The 15,746-nt window shown below is 41.7% G+C and overlaps 1 protein-coding gene across 5 annotated transcripts in view; it reads left to right on the top strand.

Moving 5' to 3' along the window:
• Positions 1 to 1,804: 1,804 nt before the first annotated feature.
• crebrf (creb3 regulatory factor) overlaps positions 1,805 to 15,746 on the top strand; it is an 80,502-nt gene continuing 66,560 nt past the window's right edge. For 3 of the 5 annotated variants that reach the window (XR_008724235.1, XM_055642967.1, XM_055642972.1), the window contains exon 1: positions 1,805 to 1,933. The gene's annotated coding sequence lies outside the window, so the exon portion shown is untranslated. Of the gene's footprint in view, positions 1,938 to 2,271; positions 2,610 to 15,746 lie in introns of those variants that run through there. The other 2 variants (XM_055642969.1, XM_055642968.1) reach the window with 2 other exon arrangements.

Genomic DNA, 15,746 nt, shown 5'->3' with positions numbered 1-15,746 from the left:
CATAGAAACATAGAAATTAGGTGCAGGAGTAGGCCATTCGGCCCTTCGAGCCTGCACCGTCATTCAATATGATCATGGCTGATCATCCAACTCAGTATCCCGTACCTGCCTTCTCTCCATACCCCCTGATCCCCTTAGCCACAAGGGCCACATCTAACTCCCTCTTAAATATAGCCAATGAACTGGCCTCAACTACCCTCTGTGGCAGAGAGTTCCAGAGATTCACCACTCTGTGTGAAAAAAGGTCTTCTCATCTCGGTTTTAAAGGATTTCCCCCATATCCTTAAGCTGTGACCCCTTGTCCTGGACTTCCCCAACATCGGGAACAATCTTCCTGCATCTAGCCTGTCCAACCCCTTAAGAATTTTGTAAGTTTCTATAAGATCCCCTCTCAATCTTCTAAATTCTAGAGAGTATAAACCAAGTCTATCCAGTCTTTCTTCATAAGACAGTCCTGACATCCCAGGAATCAGTCTGGTAAACCGTCTCTGCACTCCCTCTAGGGCAATAATGTCCTTCCTCAGATTTGGAGACCAAAACTGTACGCAATACTCCAGGTGTGGTCTCACCAAGACCCTGTACAACTGCAGTAGAACCTCCCTGCTCCTATACTCAAATCCTTTTGCAATGAAAGCTAACATACCATTCGCTTTCTTTACTGCCTTCTGCTCCTGCACGCCTACCTTCAATGACTGGTGTACCATGACACCCAGGTCTCGCTGCATCTCCCCATTTCCCAATCGGCCACCATTTAGATAATAGTCTGCTTTCCCGTTTTTGCCACCAAAATGGATAACCTCGCATTTATCCACATTATACTGCATCTGCCAAACATTTGCCCACTCACCCAGCCTATCCAAGTCACCTTGCAGTCTCCTAGCATCCTCCTCACAGCTAACACTGCCCCCCAGCTTAGTGTCATCCGCAAACTTGGAGATATTGCCTTCAATTCCCTCATCCAGATCATAAATATATATTGTAACTAGCTGGGGTCCCAGCACTGAGCCTTGCGGTACCCCACTAGTCACTGCCTGCCATTGTGAAAAGGACCCGTTTACTCCTACTCTTTGCTTCCTGTTTGCCAGCCAGTTCTCTATCCACATCAATACTGAACGGCCAATGCCTTGTGCTTTAGGTTTGTATACGAATCTCTTATGTGGGACCTTGTCGAAAGCCTTCTGGAAGTCCAGATACACCACATCCACTGGTTCTCCCCTATCCACGCTACTAGTTACATCCTCGAAAAATTCTATAAGATTCGTCAGACATGATTTACCTTTCGTAAATCCATGCTAACTTTGTCCAATGATTTCACCACTTTACAAATGTGCTGCTATCCCATCTTTAATAACTGACTCTAGCAGTTTCCCCACTACCGATGTTAGACTAACTGGTCTGTAATTCCCCATTTTCTCTCCCCCTCCCTTCTTAAAAAGTGGGGTTACGTTTGCTACCCGCCAAGAAAATAGGCGACGTTTCGGGCCGAAACCCTTCTTCAGACTGGATCAATAAAATTGTGTCTCTCCCCCTATCGCTGTACACTTGGAGCAATATAAAATTATCAGAAGACAGATCGTGCTTTTGTAATGGATCATACGTTCCAAATGCATCAAAGCTCTTACTTTCCCACGCTCAGTCACGGGGGCAGATAAGCAGTGAACATTGTGGTCGATGAAGCTGGAGCCCTTGAGCCAGCCATGGAGGGGAGGGGAGGGGAGGGGGGAGGAGCGAGGAGCGAGGGGAGGATGCATGCAAACACGTCGCGCCTGGCTGCTGCACAGGCAGCACGGCCATTGGTTACTGCGCGACCCCTCCCCCCCTCCGACAAAGCAGTCACGCGCTTTCCAGGAACCCGTCAGGAAGATATCAACAAAACAAACCCGTGAAGGCTCCGGTCACATCCAGCTTGACAACACGCCCTAAATCTTCTGAGGTAGGTGCGGCAAGCTTACTGCGTCTCTTAATGCCATTTGGAAAGGTCTCGGTTGAGGTAGAGGCGGTGACATGTAAGCAGGGGCCTTTTAAAATTATATCTTCCTCCGCTGAGGCTGAGAGTAGCTCGAGAGAGAGAGATGGAGGAAAGAGGGCGGGGTGGGAAACCCTCGCGAGCTGTCGTGACGTCACGTCGGTGATTGGCAGCCGGCTGACCAATGGGAAGCAGCCGTCAGAATAGGCATTCTGTAAACAGAGGGCGGCGAGCCAATGGGCGAGGCGGCTGGGCGGGACTGGCCGTGCTGTGAAGTGACTGCGATCCCGCCCACGGCGGGTTTGTTTGTGTTGGTCGCCATGTTAGAAACAGGGCAGAGAAATAGAATGTGAGGCCAGGCCCGTCGCCCGAAGCCAGCTGAGAGAGACTGGCAGCTGCCCCAAACGGGCCTTGGGCTTTGTAAGAGTGAAGAAGCCATAAGTTCCGGCGGTTTTTGTTCCTTGTGGTGTCGATGGACCAGGGAACCCGCCCACCAACCGTTATGTAAACACATGGCGATATTTTGTTTGTGTCTACAGCTGATTGAGGGGGTTCACTTGGGAAAAAAACCCTACTCATTCTGTGTTTTAACGTGTGGCTAAGTCAAACGGCGACTTTTCTATTGTCGTTCATTTCTATCTTGGTAAATATCTAATTTATATTTACACGTGGTGTCTGTTTACAAGGAAGTTGGTAAGGCACAGCTGTGCATTGTCTTGTAGTTTTGTGTAATGCAGTGTACTTGGTTGTTAATATTGTCCCACAACTAACAGTATTACTTGTGAGCGGATGATTTTGGAGAATAATAATAACCCGTATAAAAAAGGCAAAGAAACCATGTCCTGATGGTTTATCTTTGGACCACGCCCCCTTTAGTAGGAAATAGTTTTTGAGTGCTGGATTTCGGTGGCCAACTATCCTATCCAAATATTTAAAAACCTGGAAATTGGCACTTTTTGTCCATCTGAAATCATAAATAAAAACACATTTTTAAAGCACTTTTTAAAGTGTTTAATGTAATCTTGGAAGGAGAATCATCGGTATTTCGCACTATTGTATTGTTTAGTTTGAAGCAGAATACAGAATGATGTGTTCATAATGGCTGAGCCTAGATTTTAATTGTTCAATGAGGATGGTAACTCGGCTCAGCTGCTTTAATATTTTGAACAAGTTTTATTTCTTAGGCCCGTAAATTAGGTAGAAAATGTAATTTAATATTTTCTTTTTCCAAACCCAAACTTTGGTTTGTTGATGCCAGATCAAACGGTAAAACTGTTGCCGGGGCTGACATTAATACACATCCTTCATACACATTTAATAAACTTTAAGTTTTTTTATTCTCTTCGGCGCTTCATAGTGAACTGCAGTGGATAAATCTACTAGTATGCTGAAAGACCATGATTTCGTAAGAAATAATTTGGAAAATATTATTTCATACTTAAACTATAAAAGTTTAAAAAAATGTAACCTAAAAGTGTTACACTAAAAAATGTGCTTTAGGAAGAGAACGGCGCCAAAACATTACAAACATTTATGACATGGCAAACAATTCAACACTATTCTTATCTGATCAATGAATGTTGACTAATAAGCAGCAATGGACTGATATGAAATTATTATATTTATACTACTGACCTGAAATAAAATCGTGGAATTTTGCCCCAGAGATCTTGATGTGAGCTTTAATGATACTTAAAATGCACATAAAAAAATAATATTTCCAAATCCTCTTATGACATGGGAGTTCATTTTGGCCCATCCAATCTGTGCCTACTCACAGGGCAATCCCATTCTCCAAATAATTTTCCTCGTAAACCATTCTCCCTCCAGATTCAGCCATTTTCCTAAACGCCAGTCGCCAATTAACCGCCCAGCCCATGTGTCTTTGGCATGTGGGAGGAAACACACATAATCACAGAAAGAAGTGTAAATTGTACACAGATGACACTGGAAGGTCAGCATTCAACCCTGTTAGAACTGTAAACATCAGCTCTACTATTTGCACCATTGTGCTATCCAGTGATGCTGCAAATAATTAAATTCAAACCAATTAAGATTAATTTTCCTTTGTTTGAGAAAATTAATATCTAATGTCTGAACTTAAAACCGGATGTGTACTAAGCTAAGCTAAGCTGGATACAAACAAATATAAAAGGAGTTACAATGCCTCTGGGGATTGAAACATGTATCCTTTAATGGTCTTGATTGCTATTTTAAAGTTATTAGATGGATAGGATTGACTGAATTTTGTTTTTTTCCTGTAACTATTTCCATATCTATTCTTAATTATTGCCCTAAGGAGATGCTCAAAAAATGTACTATTTCTCATTGTGGTACAAAAGAGGGTATTTAAAAGATAGAACCCGGAGTGCAGGAATTACTGTTGAAAATGGCACTGGTGAGATGACACCTTGAATATAGTGTTCAGATATGATCTCCTCAATTAAAGCTGGATTTACATGCAATGAAGGAGTGCAGCAACGTTTCACTGATGGACACCTGGGATGGTATGTTGGTCATGGCTTCATATGCATGGAAACAGGCCCTTCAGACCATCTCATCTGTGACGACCAAGGTGCCCAATCTAAGCTAGTTTGATGTGCATACGCTTGGCCCTTATCCCTCTCAACTTTTCTCATCAAAGTACAAATTAAACTTCTTTAAATGTTGTTGTACCTGCCTCAAGTACCACCCCTGGCAGCTCGTTCCATGTGTTGCCTCTTTGGGAATATGTACTATAATCCCTCTGCTCTACAACACTCGCCAGGGCCCTACCATTCTCTGCCCTGGTTTCACTTCCCAAAATGCATCATCTGACATCAATCTATCCTAAACTCCATTTGCCATTCCTCGGCTGTTCTTGAAAACAATATTCGCTGTCTATGATATTTTAGTACCATCTGCAGATTTACTAATCATGCCTTGTATATTATCATCCATATCGTTGATAGAGATGACAACCAACAATGGACCCAACACCTGTCCCAAAGGTACACCACTGGTCACAGGTTTCTAGTCCAAGAAACAATCTTTCACTACCACCCTCTGCTTCCAAATATTAAACCAATTCTGGACAGTTAGTTTGCTCTCTCTGGATCCCACGCAATCTAACCTTCTACAGCAATCTACCATGCAAATCATTATCAAAGGCTTTGATGAAGTCCACATAAACTGCATCTATGGCCCTGCCCATGTCATTCTTCTTAGTTCCTTCTTCAAAAAACTGAAATCAAATTCATGAGACACGATCTCCCACATAGAAAACCATGCTGACTGCCCCTAATCAATCCCTGTATCTAAATACATGCACATCTTGTGACTCAGAATCCTCTCCAGTAACCTTCCTACCACAGATGTCAGGCTTACAGTTCTATAGTTCCCAGGTTTTTGTTTGCAGCCCTTCATAAATAGAGGCACAACATTTGCCACCTGCAGTCTTCTGGCACCTCACATGTTTCAAATGATCATTTATATCTCAGCCAGTATTCCTGCAATTTCTTCTCTCGCTTCGCATCATACACATGGTAGAGAGGTTAAGTAGATTGAGCCAATGTTGGCTAGAGTTTAGAATAATGAGAAGTGATTTTATTGAAAATAACAAAATTCTTTGAAGGTTTGATTGGGTAGATTTGGATACTCCTTGATATTTCCCCTGGCTGGGGTGCTGAGTAATAGGGGTCACTGTGTCCACCAGACTCTGAGAAGAAATTTCTTCACAGAGAGGCCAGTGAATCTTTCAAATTTTCTAACCAGCGAAACGGGAGACTGTAACTAAGTGTATCCAAGAAAGAGATTGTTCAATTTTTGGATATTAACAACATCAAGTGATATGGGTTAGTGCAGGAAGTGGCATCGTAGGTAAAGATCAGCCATGACTTTTTTGAATGGTGAAGCAGTCATGAAGAACCAAATGGACTACATCAGCTTCTATTGCTTATGTTGTTATGAGAGGGATGTGTGCTCGCTGCTTGGTTTTGTCGTATTTAAGCTTTATCTGCTTACCACCTGCTGTTGTCTCACCACCCTCTAATGCCACCTTGGAGCCAGGGTGATCAAAGGCAGCATGCAAGAATATTCACTGGACATCACATTTAAGTGTAGCAGAATAGTGATTGAACATACTTTCTTAACAAGTAAGGGGACTAGGGTAACTGGTTTGGTTTGTATAAAGAAGTCATACCACCTTTTCTTATCCCAAAAGTTTTACCATTTCATAGAAACATAGAAATTAGGTGCAGGAGTAGGCCATTCGGCCCTTCGAGCTTGCACCGCCATTCAATATGATCATGATCATTTCACATAGTTTGGATCAGTGCAGTGTAGGAAAATCTTGGCCGTGCACTGTAGACACTTGCATGATTCTAAGTGATTAGCTTTCAAAGGCTTTGATGTGCCATGACTTCCTGCATATTTCCATCACACATATAGTGATATGAGAAACAATTTGTATGCCTAGGTGGAAAATCAAAATAATAAAGTAATAAGTAGAGCACAATATATTAGATTTATTGGCAGTTTTAGATTCTTGCTATATTGTGAAATGGAGTTGGATTGAAGTTTCCGACCTAGTTACATTTTGCTTTTGAAATATGTAACTATTCAATGTAGTATGTAGCATTCGTAGTAAATAATGACGATACAAATTAAATTGTTCAAATTGTATTGATTGGAAACTTATGAAGTACGCAAGCAATAGAGTAACTTTCTTGCATTGTTTACTGTCTTTAATAATTTCTGAGAGGCACTAGATAAACAACGGGAGTTGATTACTCAAAATAATTGTTTCTGGAAACCAAGTTAGATTTTAAGTGTTCCACTAAGTTACATTGTTAATTAACAAACAATGAGCTTTCAAAGCAAAGAAAGAAAGAAATTAAACAATATCTATCTATATACTAAAAGTCTCATCTTGTGTGCGTGTATGTTTTGTATCTTCCTCAAAACGATACGTGCTAACGCTTAAATGTTTACATATTCTGACACATTTTTGCCCTCCGTGCCGTAATCAGGTTCACTTAAGATTCAATGCTATATTTCATGTTATTGATGATTAAAGCTTTAGAAAAGCCAAATTTAACATGATTTTTACTGGTAAAATCCTCCCTGCCAGCTTCCAACACACTTCAATACAAAGTTGCAAGACAGGAACACGCTGAATTTTTCACCTCAATGGGAGATCACAGCAAGTGCTTCAACAGGAGGGGGAGAGCGAAGTGGTATTGCAATTGGAACTGCTGCGGCAGGCAGGGGAAGTGCAATTGCATTTTTTTTTCAAGTCCACTGCTGAGGGAGGCAGGGGAGTGCTGGAACCTTGCGTTCGGGAACGGGTTGAGTTGGGGGACCATGCCTCCCGTGGGGGCTATGGGTTAGTAGTACAATATTGCGTTGGGGAACAGGTTGTGTTGGGGGACCAGGCCTCCCGTGTGACAGGGACCCAACGGGTCGCAGTTGGCCTAGTATATTAAAAGAGGATTTAAGAGGAATTGGTAGCATGTAGGAAGGTTGCAAAATGTGATAAAAGTTTTTTATTAATTACATGAGATGAAATTGAATTAAAAATCCAATGCTGTAGATACATGAATTCTGAAGAATCTTACAATTGAAATGATAACCCTATCTTCCTTACTCTCATAGTTGTCTGATGTGCTTTTTCCCTCATTTTATGTTGATGTCAAAGAGAACGGTTCTGATTGAAGTTGATACTTTAAATTAAATATAAAGTAAATTAATTTTGTCTGTATTTTAAGGACTACAGAACACGATTGAAGAATAATTCTAACTTTATCTTGTGCCATATATGGATATAGAAGTGAATAGAATGAGATGCAGAAGATAATCAACTTGGAAACATTGACATTCAATGTTCAACTAATAGCTTGAGATTTGAAACTCAACAGCAAGAGAAACGTAATAATTTGAAAATCAAAAGAAAAATGCAGAACCTCTGCAATAAAAGCAAAGTGCTGTAAACATCCAGCAGGTTGGACAGCACTTGTGAAACGAGGTATAGTTAATGTTTCAGGTTAAACACCTTTAATAGGTAATCGTCTCATTTGGACAACCTGAATGTTTTTTCTGTTTCTCTTTTGATAATTGCTGCCCAACCTGCTAAATGTTTTCAGCATTTGCTGTTTCTATGTAATACTTAAATCACTGCATTTTTATCATTGGTAGTAATTGTTAACTTTCATATGTTGACTGGATATAATAGACAAAAATAATAATTGTGCGATCTGATAACTCAGATTCCTATTTAAATAACTCAAACTTTACTTAACTTTACTGAAGTTAAATTAAAATTTAAAACAGCTATCGAGGTATCTTATTGAAGACTTTGTGTGTGATTAAAATATAGACGTAACATTCCTAGATTGTTAGCTACCTGCTCCTGTCATATACAACAAGGCAATACCCTATGACTCCCAACACACAAAAGGACTTCAGAGACTTTTAGGTTTTGAATTTCGAGATCAATTTAGGGGCCTGTCCCACTTGCCGATTTTTTTCGGCGACTGCCAGCATCATTGACTGACGCATCAGGTCACCGAAAACGTTGTGGCGGTGATGCGACGTTATGACGTATTGACGCGCGATGTTTCCTCAGGTGTCACAACAATTGTTTTGTCGCCGCTGGATTTTGAAATGTTCAAAATCTAGCAGCGACTGTCGGCAGTCGCTGAAAAAAATCGCCAGGTGGGACAGGCCCTTTAATGTGGCGTTCGCCCATCCTAGTAAAGAGTTAAACAGCATGCCAAAAGATGGCACCTCAAGGATCCTCAATATTCTGATTGATGATTGCCACAAACCATTAGCTGGCTAGCATTGTAACTAATGACATCCTTATTGCAACTGCTAAACAACTGTGCAGAATTCATTTGAAAGTTTCAAAGTTGCTTGCAGCCAGGTTACACAAAAAAGCTGGAGAAACTCAGTGGGTGCAGCAACATCTATGGAGCGAAGGAAATAGGCAACGTTTCGGGCCGAAACCCTTCTTCAGACTGCCATATTTGCTTGATTGCAAAGAATTTTAGGTTCATTTTGGAGACACGGTGAAATTTTCTGGAACACATTTCCAAGCCTTTTAGTGTTATATACTCTATCAACATTTTCCTTGAGAGATTGTATGAAGATTATGAATGCTGTGATGTTGTACCTTATTAGAAGTTATTCAAAGCAAAATGAGAAATTGGTATTCTTGGGGAAACATCTTGATGTTGAGGAAGAATGGGAGATGGAGGTTAGATCATGTAGATGTTGGTGGATTGATGGTGAGGAAAGATTTGAGCAGAAGGTTCTTTCAATCCAGAGATTCTATCTTTCATTAACATAACCAGTGGATATTGAAATAGCTCTTTATGAAGAAAGGCACTACATAGTTATGTGGCCACGTCCAAGCAATAGTTATACACCCAACACCACAGTCAGCACTCAATTCATGAGGCAATCAAGGTTAGAGTAGCACTTAAATTCTTATGCTGTTGGAAACTTGGAAGCCAACACAAGTGACATTAAGAACATCTCTATTTCCATGGACATATTATCAGCAACTGTATCTTAATGATGGAGGTAGCTGATGCCTGTATTCTTTGGAGATGACTAATACATTATTCCATTTTCCTAAGGAAGATGAGGAGCATGGGCATTTAGAATTCACCAGGTGCGAGGGGTCCCCATAGTCAAGTGGGCCATTGACTGCACACATATGCCCATTAGAATCCTTCATATAATTTCTGACATAGAGTGGAACGCAAATAGATTCCATTCCCTTCATCATAAAAAAACATTTGTAATCATGAAGTGCCATGAATCTGGGGAAGTGATTGGTAGTTTATCAGTTAATTAGGAAGACTCTGGTGGCATGTATCACAATTCTTTTTGTGTGCATTCCTTCTTTTCCCCCACCCCCTCCAAATCCCCAAGGAAGCTCCACATACCAACTGTGTATTTCCATATTTTAAGCTACATTGCTACCGCTTTATCTTCAAGCAGGATGTTGATGTAGTAGGTGCCAGAACTGTTTGAAAATGACCCCAAAGTTTAGTAACTTGAAACATGCTGCACAGATTGAAAATTATGGAAGACCTGTAATAAATGTTTCACAGTATCAAACATAGAGCATACAAAAATATTTTTTTGAGCAATAGGAGTAAACTTACACTTCAAAGGAATCTTGTTGGTAACTAATTCAAAGCCACCTGTCCTTCACCAGAAGGCACACAAAAATGCTGGAGAAACTCAGCGGGTGCAGCAGCATCTATGGAGCGAAGGAAATGGGCAACGTTTCGGGCTGAAACCTTTCTTCAGACTGAAGAAGGGTTTTGGCTCGAAACGTTGCCTATTTCCTTTGCTCCATAGATGCTGCTGCACCTGCTGAGTTTCTCCAGCATTTTTATGTACCTTCGATTTTCCAGCATCTGCAGTTCCTTCTTAAACACTTTGTCCTTCAACAGACTTCAGAACTGTGTTGCCAAATCTCTTTCGATCCACGACAGAGGATCATAAAGTTCACTGATAAAAAAAAAAAAAAAAACAATTCCTTTACTATTCATCTCTTACATCACTCTTCATTGGTCACTTGCCATGGTTCATAAACATGTTGATTATCCAGAAATGGTCCTGGCTATTTTGATGCAACCTACGTGGCAGGAGCTTGTCAGGTAGATGGCTGCCGTGAAACTATGATAATAGTTCAGATTCCTCCTTCAATGTCCATAAGACTTGGGCAGCAATGATCCAGCTTCTGGCTGTCCCATATATTAGTAAGCATTTCACAAATTAATAATTGCAACAGCAAAGGTGGAGTACTGTGGGAGGGTCAAGAAATTTTACTATTTTCTATTATAATATAGCAGAAAGGGTGGAATCTAAAGTTCAATGAGAGCTTCATTATAAATGGAACTGAACTTGTAATTCCAATAAGAGTGATGGACTTGCATCCCAGGACTCTAAAAGAGCTCTCTGAAGAGATAGTGAATGCATTGATGTGGTCTTTCAGAATTTTCTGTATTATGGAAAAGTCTTGGTAGATTTAAAAAAAGGAAATTTCAATAAAGAAACATGGGAAACAACTGTGGGTTATTTAGCCTGACATCCATTGTCAGGAAAAGGGTAGTTAAGCAATAATTTTAACACTTAGTATTTTAACCTTTGGATGATTTTCTGCAGATGCTGGTAATCTGAATTAAAGATGTGATACTGGAAATAAATTACAGATTAATTGGCATCTTTAGAATGTTAAACAGAGTTAAGGGTTTAGGTAGAGGAGACGTCATCAGCCTGACAAGCCAACTACAATTTTCTCCATGCAGGTGCAGCTTGACCTGTGTATTTCCCGTATTCTATTTTCACTTAAATCATAATCTGCGCAAAGTCAGCATGTTGTTATGAAAGGGAAATTTCTTTTGTCAATTCTTCATCATAATCATAATCATACTTTATTAGCCAAGTATGTTTTCCAACATTCTTTTATTGTACCTTCCGATCCACAAACCCCAATTTTAGTTTCATATTGATGAATAATTTTAAATCAGAATAATAATAATAATTATTATTAATTATAATAATAATTAATAATTATTATTATTATAATAATAATATAATAAGTTTATTTATATAGCACATTTATAGTCAATTTTCATTGACCCCAAAGTGCTTTACAGAATATACTGTGCAAACATCTTGTGTAATGTAGATACAAGCTTTCAACCAGTAGATGGCAATGCAATGCTTTTTGTTCCATAAGTAAACTTCAAGATCTACTCTTCATGTCAATTACCCTATATTTGAACAACGTGTGTATATTTCTTAATTATGAACTAAAATAATATTATTGTTTGAATACATTGTTTCTATCTAGTGTATGCTGTAGCCACATATCATTGATTTTAAATTGTAAATTATTTTAATTTAGAACTCTTCTAATTTAATTGGCCTGTCGGTGATATTCTAGCTTGAAATTGATTTTAATTTAAAGATACAGCGTGGAAACAGGCCCTTCGGCCCCCGAGTCCACGCCGACCACCGATCACCCATACACTAGTTCTATCCCACACATTAGCGGAGTAAGCCAAGAGTGTTTTATTCTCTCACATCATTCTAGAACAACAAAATCCTTACTTGCTGCAGCAACAGAATATGTAAACATAATACTTTGTAAACAATGTTATAAATGAGAAAACAAAACAATGTACATTTATATATGAATACCAGACCAAGTGCAGACCGTTGGGTCTTCTCCCAACATGTGGTTGCGGGGAGGGGGGGGCAGCATGCAGCGTCTCACACACACTAACTACCCCCCCGCACACACGCTAACTACCCTCTTGATATTATATTAATATTATTAATTTGCTCCTTTTACCCCATAACGGGGGTGAGAGGGGGGTATGGATGGGGGGGGGGGAGAGGGGGAAGGAAGGGGAGAGGGGTAGGGGATGGATGGGGGGAGTGTGGGGAGGGGAGAGGGAGTGTGTGGAGAGAAAAGGGGAAGGGGGCGGGTGTGGGGGGGGAGGAGGAGGGAGGAAGAAGGGCGAGGGGGGGGAGAGAGGGAAGGAGGATGGGGAGAGTTTGGGGGAGAGAGAGGGAGAGGGCGGACCTGAACTTGGTGAGCGGGCGGCTCGGACGGGGCCTACTGCGAACGGGCAGCAAGCCTCGGGAGCTCTCACGTGACTATTCCCCATGTCCCTGCGATCAACGGAGGAATTGAGCCATTCAGAAGCAAGCCGGTGGCCTCTGGTAACCGGCAGTGACCTGCTGTGACCTCCGGTGACCTCCCGATCTGCAGCGCATTTTGAGAAGGGGGGGTGGGGTTGGAGTGAGCGGGCGTGGGAGTCCAGCTGCGGAAAGCGTGGCGCGAGCATACTTGGGCTGGGCGCGGGGCTTTAGTCCACAGTGGCGAGGGGGGGGGCCTGGAGGCAGGTGGGCCTCGATTGGTGGGAATGTGGGCATTGTGACGTCAGCAGCTCAAGCGGCGATTATATTTTTTAATAAGTGAGTTTTGTGATAAATTTTATTCAAAATCTGGGTAAATAATTGACTAAGGAATGGATTTCTGAACATAAGATAAATCGCTACCGAAATTGTAAAAATCTCCGCGTTTTTGCGTCTGGTTTTCGAGGAGATACGTTGCAAAGGCAAAATGCTGTACACCCACACACACACCACACACACACACACAGTTTTAAAAGTATATAGATAGATATAACTATATATAAATATGTGTATATATATATATAATATATATATTATATTTACATATATACATACACACACACACACACACACACACACACACACACACACACACACACACACACACACACACACACACAAACACACAAACACACACACACACACACACACACACACAAGAAAATATTACGTTTTGGGTTGGGTCTGAAATAGGTTCCTGCACACCTTTGGAATGTGGAAGTAAACAAGAGCACCCAGAGAAAACCCATGCGATCAAAGGGAAAATGAGCAAACTCCATACAGACAGCACCCATATTCAGGATCAATTCTGGGTCTCTGGCACTTTTAGGCAGCAACTTTATGGCCAATGTGTGCCTGCCCCATAGTCTTGAACTTAATTAAAACATACAGTAGCTGTAAAGGGGGACTTAGCGTCACTTGGAGATTTATAACTGAAAATGGATATTTTCATTTTTTTGGTAACCAAAGTTATCAACGTATAATTTTTTGTGTGTTGGAAAACAAAATATAGTGGCACAGCTGATAGGCTTGCTGCCTCACACGCCAGAGATCTGTGTTCGATCCTGTCCTCAGGCACTGTCTGTGTTGAATTTGCACATTCTCTCTGCAAGCGTGTGGGTTTCTTCCCACATCCCAAAGACGCATTGGCTTTGTAGGTTAACTTGTCTCTGTGAGGAAAGTGGGATAACAGAACTGAATGGGTAGACAAAAAAGCTGGAGAAACTCAGCGGGTGAGGCAGCATCTATGGAGCGAAGGAAATAGGCGAGACCCTTCTTCGAGACCCTTCTTGATGTAAGGGTGGGGGGGACGGGAAGAAGAAAGGAAGAGTCGGAGACAGTGGGCTGAGGGAGAGCTGGGAAGTGGAGGAGAAAGCAGGGATTACCTGAAATTGAAGAAGTCAATGTTCATACCGCTGGGGTGTAAACTGCCCAAGCGAAATATGAGGTGCTGCTCCTCAATTTATGGTGGGCCTCACTCTGGCCGTGGAAGAGGGCCAGGACAGAACGATCGGATTCGGAATGGGAGGGGGAGTTGAAGTGCTGAGCCACCAGGAGGTCAGGTTGGTTATTGCAGACCGCGCGGAGGTGTTGTTCGAAGCAATCGCCAAGCCTGCGCTTGGTCTCACCGAGGTTGACCATACGCTGAATAATCCAACCACATTTTTGTTTGGAAGTGGAGAGAAATAATAGAAATTGCATTCATTGCAATGTGTAAAAAGAGTTGAGATACTGTATTATAGTTTTGCTGCATGTCATTGTGGTATATATCATGTCTTGATTGGTGAATATGTTTAGTTTGTGACTTTATTTGAAGCAGAAATAATATGTGAATGCTTCATTGAGCATAATTCCGACTGGTAACTACGCACATTGTCCGAGCACATTATCGCAAGCGTCATGCCAGCCATCTTAAATTACCATCTAAACTGTCATTTGGCAACTTAAAAAGCTACCAAGGTTGCCCGGCTTATAACAATGAAAAAAAATTAGGTGAGTGCCCTGCCAGGAGTATAATATTTTTGACACTGTCATAGGAATTTCTTACATATGCTATCACAACACCCTGTGGTCTCTAAAGAACCCTTCTGTAATTTTCCTTGCTCTCCGTTTCAGAATAATAGTGTTTTAAGCCAATAACTCGACACTACCACTGGCAGTAAACAAATAAATAAATAATCGCAGCTTTCCAGCCCCTTATCTCATTGGCCACACTCGGCTGCAAATCGGTGTCAATCTGGTGGACCATCTTCCTCTAGTCGTGGGGGTGGAGGATTGGGAGGGGCCTCACAAGTGGAATCTAAATCCGGCCCTGTGGAAGCACATGCAGTAATGCGTTCAAAAAGCAGCAGTGGAATTGATGGAGTCTGCATTTCAGTGTCTGAGCAGTGGGAGATTTCAAAATGCAGAAGTTGGATAGGTTGAATGATGAGAATTTACTAAATGAGCAGCCATGCAATGTTCCTGCTGCAGGATGTGGGGAGTCAGGGAAATTGGTTGTGTTCCCGATCACTGCAACTGTGGGAATTGTGTCCTGGTGCAGCTCTTTAAAGCTTAACAAGCTGAAGCTGGATGATCACAGGATATTGTGGGAGAATAAGAGCTTCATGGATAGGAGTTGTAGTGAGGTGGTTAGACACGCAAGCACGCGTGCGCATTCACGGCTGGTGAGGGGCTGTGGCACCCGCGTTCTCAATATGGTTCGGTTACATGTAAGGTACCAGAGAAAGTAGGTGAGTAACCATGAGGAAAGGGAAAAGACAGAATGCAGGTGACTCCGGGGTAGGCACAAACTGCTGGAGTAACTCAGCGGGTCAGGCAGCATCTCTGGAGAGAAGGAATCTCCAGAGATGCTGCCTGACCCGCTGAGTTACTCCAGCATTTTGTGTCTACCTTCGATTCAAACCAGTATCTGCAGTTCTTTCCTACACATGCAGGTGACTCTTGTGGCCATTCCCTTTCAAAACAAATATACACTTTCGGAAACTGTTGGGGGAGGGAGGATTGCCCGTCAAGGTGAGTAGCAGGGCAGGGAAAGCTAATGTCAGGATAGCCACAGTGATAGGAGACT

The sequence above is a fragment of the Leucoraja erinacea genome, chromosome 11, assembly GCF_028641065.1.
Source record: "Leucoraja erinacea ecotype New England chromosome 11, Leri_hhj_1, whole genome shotgun sequence".
NCBI classification, from domain to species: Eukaryota; Metazoa; Chordata; class Chondrichthyes; order Rajiformes; family Rajidae; genus Leucoraja; species Leucoraja erinaceus.
Note: the sequence above shows the minus strand (reverse complement) of the source record. Positions and strands in the feature narration are given on the sequence as shown.